Consider the following 9,175-nt stretch of genomic DNA (forward strand, 5'->3'; position numbering starts at 1 on the left):
TAGTCAAGGGAGGTCTTGAACTTCTGACCCTCCTCTCTCTGCCTTCCCAGGGCTGAAATTGCAGGGATACACCACCGTGCCTGGTTTCTAATTGTTTTTATTTATTTTTGAGGCAGGAGCTTGCCATTCTTCAGAAAGAGTATCATTCTATTCAGCAAGCTGCCCATCAACCTTCTTATATGCTGGCCTGCTAATTTAAGGTAAACACACACAAACACACACAAGAGCCTCTCACCTTCTGCCTAGGGACCATCACTCCAGTGACATCTGCACCTGCTCAACACCTGACCCCCACCACATCTCATCCATATCTCACAACTCCTTTAGTCCAACTCCCCAATAAGAACTTATTAACCTGGAATAACAGTGCCAATCTGCTACCCACTGGAAACCCCGAGAGCCTCTAAAATCCTGTCTTCAGAGCTCATTTTTCTCAAGGCTCAGAAAAGCTCCCTGGATCAATCAACTCAGTCCTTGGTCACAAATGGATGAGAAGAAATGGGCATTTAAGAAAAAGGCGGCGTCCTAGGAGCCGAAGAGATGGTTCAGGGGATAAAGTACTTGATGTACAGGTGTGAAGCCAGATCCCCTGTACCCATGAAACAAACCAAGTGGCATTGGCAGCCTGCCTGTAATTCTGAAGCTTGGGAGGCAGTGACAGGAACGACAAGCAAACGGAGTAGAGTTTACAGTAACTAGAGGAGCTAGATTATTGTAGATTAGTAGTAGATTAGCTAGAATAAACCAATCATCAAGCTCCAGGTTCAGCAAGACACCTCAATAAGGAAAGTGGAAGGTAATCAAGAAAGACAGCTGATATCAACCTCTGACCTCCACATGCAACCACACACATACACACACACACACATACACACACACACACATACACACACACACACACACACACACACACACACACACACACACACCACAAAGACAGACATGCAAAAAGAAAGAAAGAAGAAAGAAATGACAATATAGCGATAGAAGGGAAATACCTCCATTTACATTGTCCTATTTTACATTACCCTTTTTTCTTGCTTCCAAGTTTCTCTCAAGACATGGGACATGGGCAGACAAGCTGCTAAACTGAGCCCTGGGGCATATGCCTTTAATCCCAGCACTTTGGGAGGCAGAGGCTGGTGTATCTCTGTGAGTTCGAAGCCAGCCCAGTCTACAGAGCTAGTTCCAGGACAACCAGAGCTACACAGAGAAACCCTGCCTTAAGAAAACAAAAAACAAAACAAAACAAAAACAGAAAAAAAAAAGGTCTTAGACCTTTGGGGCACAAGGTAAGGCTAGTAGGATTGCAGCTACTACTGTCCCCTTAACTGGTCCCCAGACCGTGGCAGTTGACATCTGCTTTTTCCTGTCTGTCTAGTTTTTAGGTGAGTAGGTGGCTGAGCTTACCTAAATATAAACATGTGGGCACACACAGGCATGTGGTTGATGAGTGATAAACACTGTTTCCCCACCACCACCCGCTTTGGTGCGCCCCAGTTTGCTGAGCCTGATGTGTGTTTCTGCAAGTCTTCATGCCCTTCCGCTTCTCATCCTCCCCCGGATAATCAAAGACAAGTGTGTCGCCCTCACTAACTCCCCTGTCAGGCAGCTGTGCCATCCCGGCTGCATGCATCATTACCAGACACAGCTCTTGCCCTGGAGTTCAGCTGGCAGCGGAGCTGCCGATGTGCAAAGCAGAATGGAATCCAGCTTGGCTCTCCCTTGACGTGTGGGCTCAGCAAGGCTCACAGAATACATACTTGTTTGTGTCTGGAAATTCAACAGCTGCGGCTCAGTACTCAGCAAACAGAGCTACAGACGGAGACCACACCATGGTCAGCCCTGGCCAGCCACGGCCACCCTTTAGCTCACAGGAGGAGAGGCTGTATTTCCTCTGCTGAGAGTTTGTCTTCTCTAGCCATTGCTTCATTTTCTAGCCAGTGCTTGAAAGAGGCCCAAAGGCCCTAACTCGGCAGGTAACTCAGCCATTAATCTGGATAGTCCAAAGGTAATGCATTAGCATCGAGTGCTCCCCCCAACTCCTGCCCAACTTCTCATCCTTAAAGTAAGTAAACCCAAAATTAGCCACAGTAGCACACCTATGCAATTCCAACACTCAGGAAGCTGAGGCTTGAGATTAAGTTCAATGCCAGTCTAGTACTTAATCAGAGCCCGTCTCAAAAGTAAAAGATAAATTAATCTTTGCCTGGGATTCTTCTCTGCCCTTCATTCCTGAGTAGCCAACCAGAGACTGCAAACTGAGAAGGAGTATGCCCCTGCCAGCAATCCGTGAGTGTCATCACCCAACCCGAGTCTCATCATCAGTCAGATCGCTGGCACCTCAAGGTCACTCAAATGAGAGAAGTGGGGAGCAGCTATCCTGTGATTGAGGCAGATCAGCTGGGACTTACTGTCCTTTGGTGGCCTATGGCAGGAGGACAGCATGTCTTTATGAGGAAATCCCTTTTCCATGAAACATAAAAGAGAAAGTCACCCATGGAAGCTGTCGGTTTTTTTGCTGGCTCATTGTGGGAATCATTAAAAGAATAAATACTATGGTCTTATGTGCTTTAGCATAGGAAAATAATGTAGGGGTCTGGAAGTGTACTCTGTGGCTGAATGTGTGTCTAGCATGACTGAAATCCTGGGTTTTGATCCCCAGCACAGGAAAAGAAAGTGGGGGGGGGGGGTGATGACATAGGCTGGATAAAACAGAAATATAATATTCTTTTTTATCTTTGGTTTTTTCGAGATAAGGTTTCTCTGCAGCTTTGGGGCCTGTCCTCAAACTCACTTTATAGAACAGACTGGCCTCCAACTCAGGGAGATCCACCTTCTCTGCCTCCCGAGTGCTGAGATTAAAGGCATATGTCACCACCACCTGACTGAGATATAATATTCTAAACATACCAGCTAACACACCAAAGGAACTAACTAAGTTGGATTTTTGCATAAGCTATGAGTGAGCTGCTTCCTTGGTGGGACTGGGACGCCTCCTTGGTACCTGTCAGTTTTCTAGACCAACAAAAACTGTATTGGCCTTGTCAGACTTGGCAAGATAGATGTGCCCCATTATAACCTGCGACACATTTCCCTGGTTTGCTCTTCAAATGGGAAGATTCTCTGACAGTCCATTAAAGAAGTAGCCATCCTTGCTTAACATTGCCTTCCAACCCAGAAACCCCATAGAAGAGAGAAAGGGGTTCCTGTCAGAAAACTGTTGGGAAGAGAAAGAACACACCAATATGGAAAGCACAGTCTGACATTGCAAGCCAAGGAAGAGAGGGAGAAAGACACCTGTCCTGTTTGGAACATTTTCCTCCCAAGCATGGGCTCTGTGAGGAGAGATCCAAACATCCCAGAAGATGATGTCCAATTGCCCCAGCAAAGGAGAAAGTAAAGAAGCCTTCCCCAGACCTCACCGTTCCTCATTCCAAACATCTTTTAAGTCTCAGGAGCACTGACAGAGTTGTCCTCAGCCAAACACAACTTCCTGTTTCTAAGAAAGGGAAGGGAAAGAAATAGTTGACAGGGTATTTGGACACTAGAGATTTCAAGTTTCTGTAAACGCAAGTGAATCAGACACATGTGGAATGCATTTCCCCAGAAATAAGAAAAGATGCTGTGAGTTCCTCTTGCTGGACCAGAGAAATGAGAAAGGGGAGTTGGGAAGGGAGGTGCATCAGATGCTGCAGGGAGCGAGAAGAGCCATGTGAGTGTCAGATCAAAGAGGTGGTCCCAGTGATGACAAGGGCCAATAGTGCCCCTCCCAAGACCACTTCCTGACTTATGGATTACTCAGAGCTTCTCCACCTCTGAAGTCATAAATCCAAATATCCTGCTCCCTGACCACAACTTGCCATGTTTCCAGATCTTTCTCTAGTCCCACTAAACATCCTTCATCCTTGGGGTTCCCATGTCCTTGACCACTCCCAAACATTCTACATCCTTCATCCTCGGAGTTCCCACGTCTTTGACCACTCCCATGTATGTACTTTCTTCATCTGTCTTTACTTTTCCTCTATTCGCTGCATCTTTTCCTGGGTCATTTAAACTTCATGTTCGAGCACCTCAAGGATGTTGAAATCTCAACAACCTTAACCCATTGACTTTCTTCTTCCCGATACCCCAGGCTCAGATTGGTAGGTCCAGCCACTCCAAAAGTTGCCAAATTCCCTTACCTACCTTCTTCTAATATGCAAGAGGCTATTCACTTTGGAGACCTGCCACAGATATATGTATAACCCAGGATGAGATTTATGTCTGCTCCAGCTCATCAAGAGCCAACAAGAACACAGCAGATCTGACTGGACCCCCGATGCTTTCCAAGACACAGGTTCCTCTCCCAGGGTACCTGCTTCATTGACCTTCTCTTGTCCTCCACAGCAGAGGCCTACTCGACTCATCCAGCTCTCTCTTCACTCTCATATGGAGTTAAGCAGAATTCACACAACTGGGGAGATTACCCTATGGAGCACTGATGTGCCACTATAAAACTATGGTGTCCACTAGAAACTGTCCAGCAACCCAAGCACACAGCTCTAGTCCTAGATCTTCAGGAAATAATTTTGGGCTTTCTCCACTCTCCTCAAGTTCGTGACGATGCCACATTTCACTATGATGAGAAGCATTGGACTCTACTGCTCATTAGAACCCAGTGGTACATCTCTTTTCACAGTAGACAGGGAAGGACCAGCCACTGTCAACAGATCTGGCAGAGACAAATCTAGAAGAACATTACAAGTCTACATTATTCTGGAATAAAGAAGCATATTATAAATTCTGTCAATCCTTTTAAATAAGCATCAGGTCTAAAAGTCTTTTTCTTTTTCTTCCGCCTCTGTTCTTGTTACATGGAAGGGTAGAATATATTCCTCCTATCAAAACTGGAGACCCAGCTCTCAACCTCCTCAAGGTCCTCAGTCCACCTACCCATCCCTTTCTCTGCTGATCATTCCACCGCCTAGAGTGTCTGCAGGCTGAGTCTACCCACTCCTGCCTTTTACAGTCGTCTCTTCCCATTTCCCAGTGCCCCCCATGCCCCCCTGAAGCACATACTCACTCTCCTTCCGGACATTTACATATACTCTTCCCTTTCCAGAACGTTCGTTTCTTCTCTACACTCCTATGTACTTCTGCTCATTATTCAAGGCCCAAAGTAAAGGTCAGTGTCATCCTCAGGTGGGCTAAACACTCCATCGTGTGTGCACTTTGCTTTCCAGATACCTTCCTGCCGTTGGTGCTGGACCGCATACTCGGAGCCACACAGAGCATCTCGCATTCATTTGTATTACTAACTCTAGCTCCATACCTGTCACTTTTCCTTCTATCTTCCAAAATATGTGTACCCTTCCTTCACAGGCCTCTGCCCCTCCCACCCTTGAAAGGACGGCTTCCCTCTCGTGACCCCTAATGAGCTAGTTCTCCCTACAACTGCCCACGGGGACTGTCTGGCCAAAGTCATTAATGATCTTGGGCTACATCCAGCCGACATTCCTCAGTGAGATGCCTGAGTTCTGGGGCCCCCCTGTGTATGTTGTCTCCTTTTGTTTATCCCTCAGTTGTGGAATTCCTCAGGCTTCTACCTCACCTTCCTGGAATAGGCTGATGTCATCTGTTCCTCTGGGTTTGGTTTCTTGTAGGTTGTGATTCACTTGTTAATGAAAACCCTGAAACTTTGCGTCAAGGGTCCCCCAAGAACTCCGCAGCTCGTGAAGATTCTCCAGGACTCAGGACGCAGCCTGTAGGTGGACTCTGCCTAAGGTTTGTCATAGGGGTGCAGCAAGGATACCCAGCTGGATTGCAAGGGTGATTCACACACAGGCAGGATCTGAAGAACCCCCACACGCAGCCTGCCTGTACCAGTTCCCTTCTGAGAAGGCTGAACTTCATTCACTCTCCCCAGACCTCAAAAAACCAGCGGCACAGGGGTGATATTGCTAGTGGACTGTACAAAGTCCATTAGATACCTGACGGCAGAGGGCTTGACTGAGGTTGAGCATTCATGTGGGCCCCTTCTGCTTTATATTGTCAAAAGTCTAATGGACCTTCAATGTAAATCTTGCAGCTTGTACAGTCTAATCGCTTTATCAGTAAACTATGTGGGAGCCAGTCTAAGAGTAAAGTTCCCAAATGCTGGCCTAAGAGCATCCCTGAAGCCAGGTGATGTGGAGAAGTGCAGTCAGGCCTGCTGCATGCCCTTCTGCAGTGACTAGGCTTGTCTCCTTTTCTGCAGACTCAACACGCTCTACCTCCTAGCTCTTGCACCTGTGGTCTCTCTTCTGTTTCCCCTCCTTTCTCAGCCACCCAGCCCACCAACACTTCTGCATCCCTCATCACTACCACCTTCTTGGAAGCTCTGGACCCCAGCACATTCATCTAGACCTCCCTGGTCCATGTGACCGCCCTCAGAACCTATCTACCTTCCCTCTGTTCACCCTGATTGTCTAAGCGTGAAGATCAGAACATTTCACTTCTCTGCTAAACCCTTCAATAGCTTCCCAATACGCTAAGAATAAAATTCCCACTCCTTGACAGTTCCCACGGGACTGCTGTCTGCTAGCTGACAGTCTCGCTTCCCATCACTCTCTTTCTCTGGTGACAATTTCTCCTGTCTGCTGCTTGCCAAAAACCCTTGTCGCCTCAGTGCTTCATGGATGTTGTCAGAAGCCTAAGAGCCTCTCTCAACTGCACGTGAACTATCTCACCTCGAATTATCATTTCGGTACAAGGCTGATGGCCATGCCCTTGGGGGATGTCCTCAGAGGACTCTCCGAGCCCCATAAGGCACCTGTTAATCTTTCATAATTAATCACTCCACCTCTTGACTCAATTGTTTATTTAGTGCCCCCTTGCTTCCCACTAGACTACAAGTTCTGTGAGGGCAGGACATTCACTTCGCCCCTGGATTATTTAAAACCAACCTAGCGGTGGTCATATGACCATAGACTCTACTCAAGCTCTGGTTATTGCACTTGACGATCAACCTCAACATCAGGAACTCATCTCTCACTGCTCTGAAGGCTGGAAGCTCAAGAACCATACGCCTGCAGGAATCTTGGTTATTTTTTTGTGCTGTTTTTTTTTCATCTTCAACAGTTTCATTCTCTTCATTTTGAAATTAAACCTTTTTTAACTTTAGCATACTTTTATTTTATTAATGATTTTGTCAGCATACAAAGTAGCGGTTTTCATTGTAATATTTTCAGGAATATAAATCCTTCTTTGTTCTTATTCGCCTCCCCACACTCCTCTCCTTCATGCCTCCTCCCCATCTCTTGCTGGGATTCTTCCCCCTCTGCAGGGAACCATGGAGTTGGGCTAGTCAAGCTGCCTTGAGAGGCATGTTTAATAGGTTTTTCAGGTTAGAGTCCTTGGCTCCTGGGACACAATGTGCCTTCCAGTTCCGAGAGACTGACCACTCCCTCAGGCAGTGGCACATTCAGGCCACTTTGGGTGTCTCTGTAGGTTCCTTCAGATGTTCAGGAAGCATGAAGCTTGACATTAATCTGTGTACCCTGTAAAGCCTGCAAACATCATTGTATCCTGGCAGCTAAGACTGTATTGATCTTGGCAACTGACATTATATTCTGTTTCTGATAAAGGTATGAAAAGTCTGATTGCTCTCAAAAAAAAAAAAAGGTTGCCACAGCTTAAGTTCTGCAGTGGGCCCTCCAGCTGGCCTGGTTTAATTCCTCTCTGCCATATCAGGTGACCTTGGCCTGGTATAAGCACAGGTGCTTGCAGCCCTCTCCTCAGATAATCCCTTTACTTCTTTCCTGTCACAGATACTCCATTAGGACCACCGCTTCACCTGCTCAGCTGGCCCCTACTCAATTTTTGTTTGTGTGAGAGGAGGGGAGAGAGAACACACTCTGGTGACTTCTTACAATGGTACTGATCTGGTCCTGAGGGTCACCACCTCAGCCTCCAAACTGTGCCGCACCATAGAAAGGGTCTGAGAATCAGATTTCACTCTCTATGGGAAGTTAGTAGAGGAGGTCCTGGAACCAAACACCTGCAAATACCAAGGAACAACTCCACCATTCTCCTGGGATCTAATGATTCACCATTTGAGCAGATGTGTTACTGGTGTTCAGAGAACAAGTGTATTAACCACAGATAAGGGACAAGGGATCTGGGGAGATCGCTTTATCACTCTAGAGCACTGGCTGCCCTTGCAGAAGACCCAGGTTCAATGACCCCACATGCTGACTCACAACTGTCTGTAACTCAGGTCCCAAAGGGATCAAACACCTCTTCTGGCCTCTTTAGTCACCAGACATAAAAGTGGTATACAGATGTACATACAGGCAAAACATCCATACTCATGCAATAGAATAAAAAATTAAAAACCCTACCAAATTCAATAAACAAACAAACAAAAGGATGCAAGATTTTGTCGAACATTTACTCAAAGTTCCTCGGTAGAAAGTTCCTTTCTCAAAGATTCTGCTTCCTCCTGAAGTCTTCACTCAGTTGCGGAGTCCATAATCACCCAGCCACTGGCTCTTCTCTGTAGGGTCTCTCACAGTACCCCCTAAAAAACGTAGCCGTCTTCTGCAGGCTTATGCTCGCTGGTCTCTTCAGCAGCACACGCAGCAAGAGCAGTGCTTCTGAGCATGTGCAGTAGACACAAGTGGCAAAACTGCCAGAAACCTGTGCTCCAGTAGCTTTGAAGCTGCGAAGAGAAACCCCATTCTTAAGGAATGAAGAGTCCCACACTCTGAGCTTGGCTTAGTCCTTGGAGAGATGAGGTCATTTGAAGATGAACACTGGGCCTCGCACTCTGTCCTGGCACCATCAGGTTGGAGCCCTTTGCCTGTCTTTGGGAATTGCCCCACCTGTTGGGTAGAGCACCGCATGATCTGGTGTGAACTGGCTCTGCCAAGGTCCTTTCCACGCTCTGCAAGTACTGGCAAGCATGTTCAATGCTTATCTACACATACGCATGCTCTTTCCTTCTGTCCTGGTTCCCCAAACTGTAGGCCGTATCCTGACCTTCACAGTAGACACAAGCTCCCAGTCAGAGGCTTCTAGTCTGGTCCTCCTCTCTAGACAGATGGCATTGTGCACTCTCCTAGGAGATTAATGTGACTGATTAATAAATTGGTCCATAATTCCTCCTGTTTGAAGCCTTTAATTGTTCATGGAGGTAAATCTTGGGAAGAAT

Source organism: Microtus oregoni, unplaced genomic scaffold (genome assembly GCF_018167655.1).
Source record: "Microtus oregoni isolate MIOR12 unplaced genomic scaffold, Mior012 000008F_ref0000371, whole genome shotgun sequence".
Lineage (NCBI taxonomy): Eukaryota > Metazoa > Chordata > Mammalia > Rodentia > Cricetidae > Microtus > Microtus oregoni.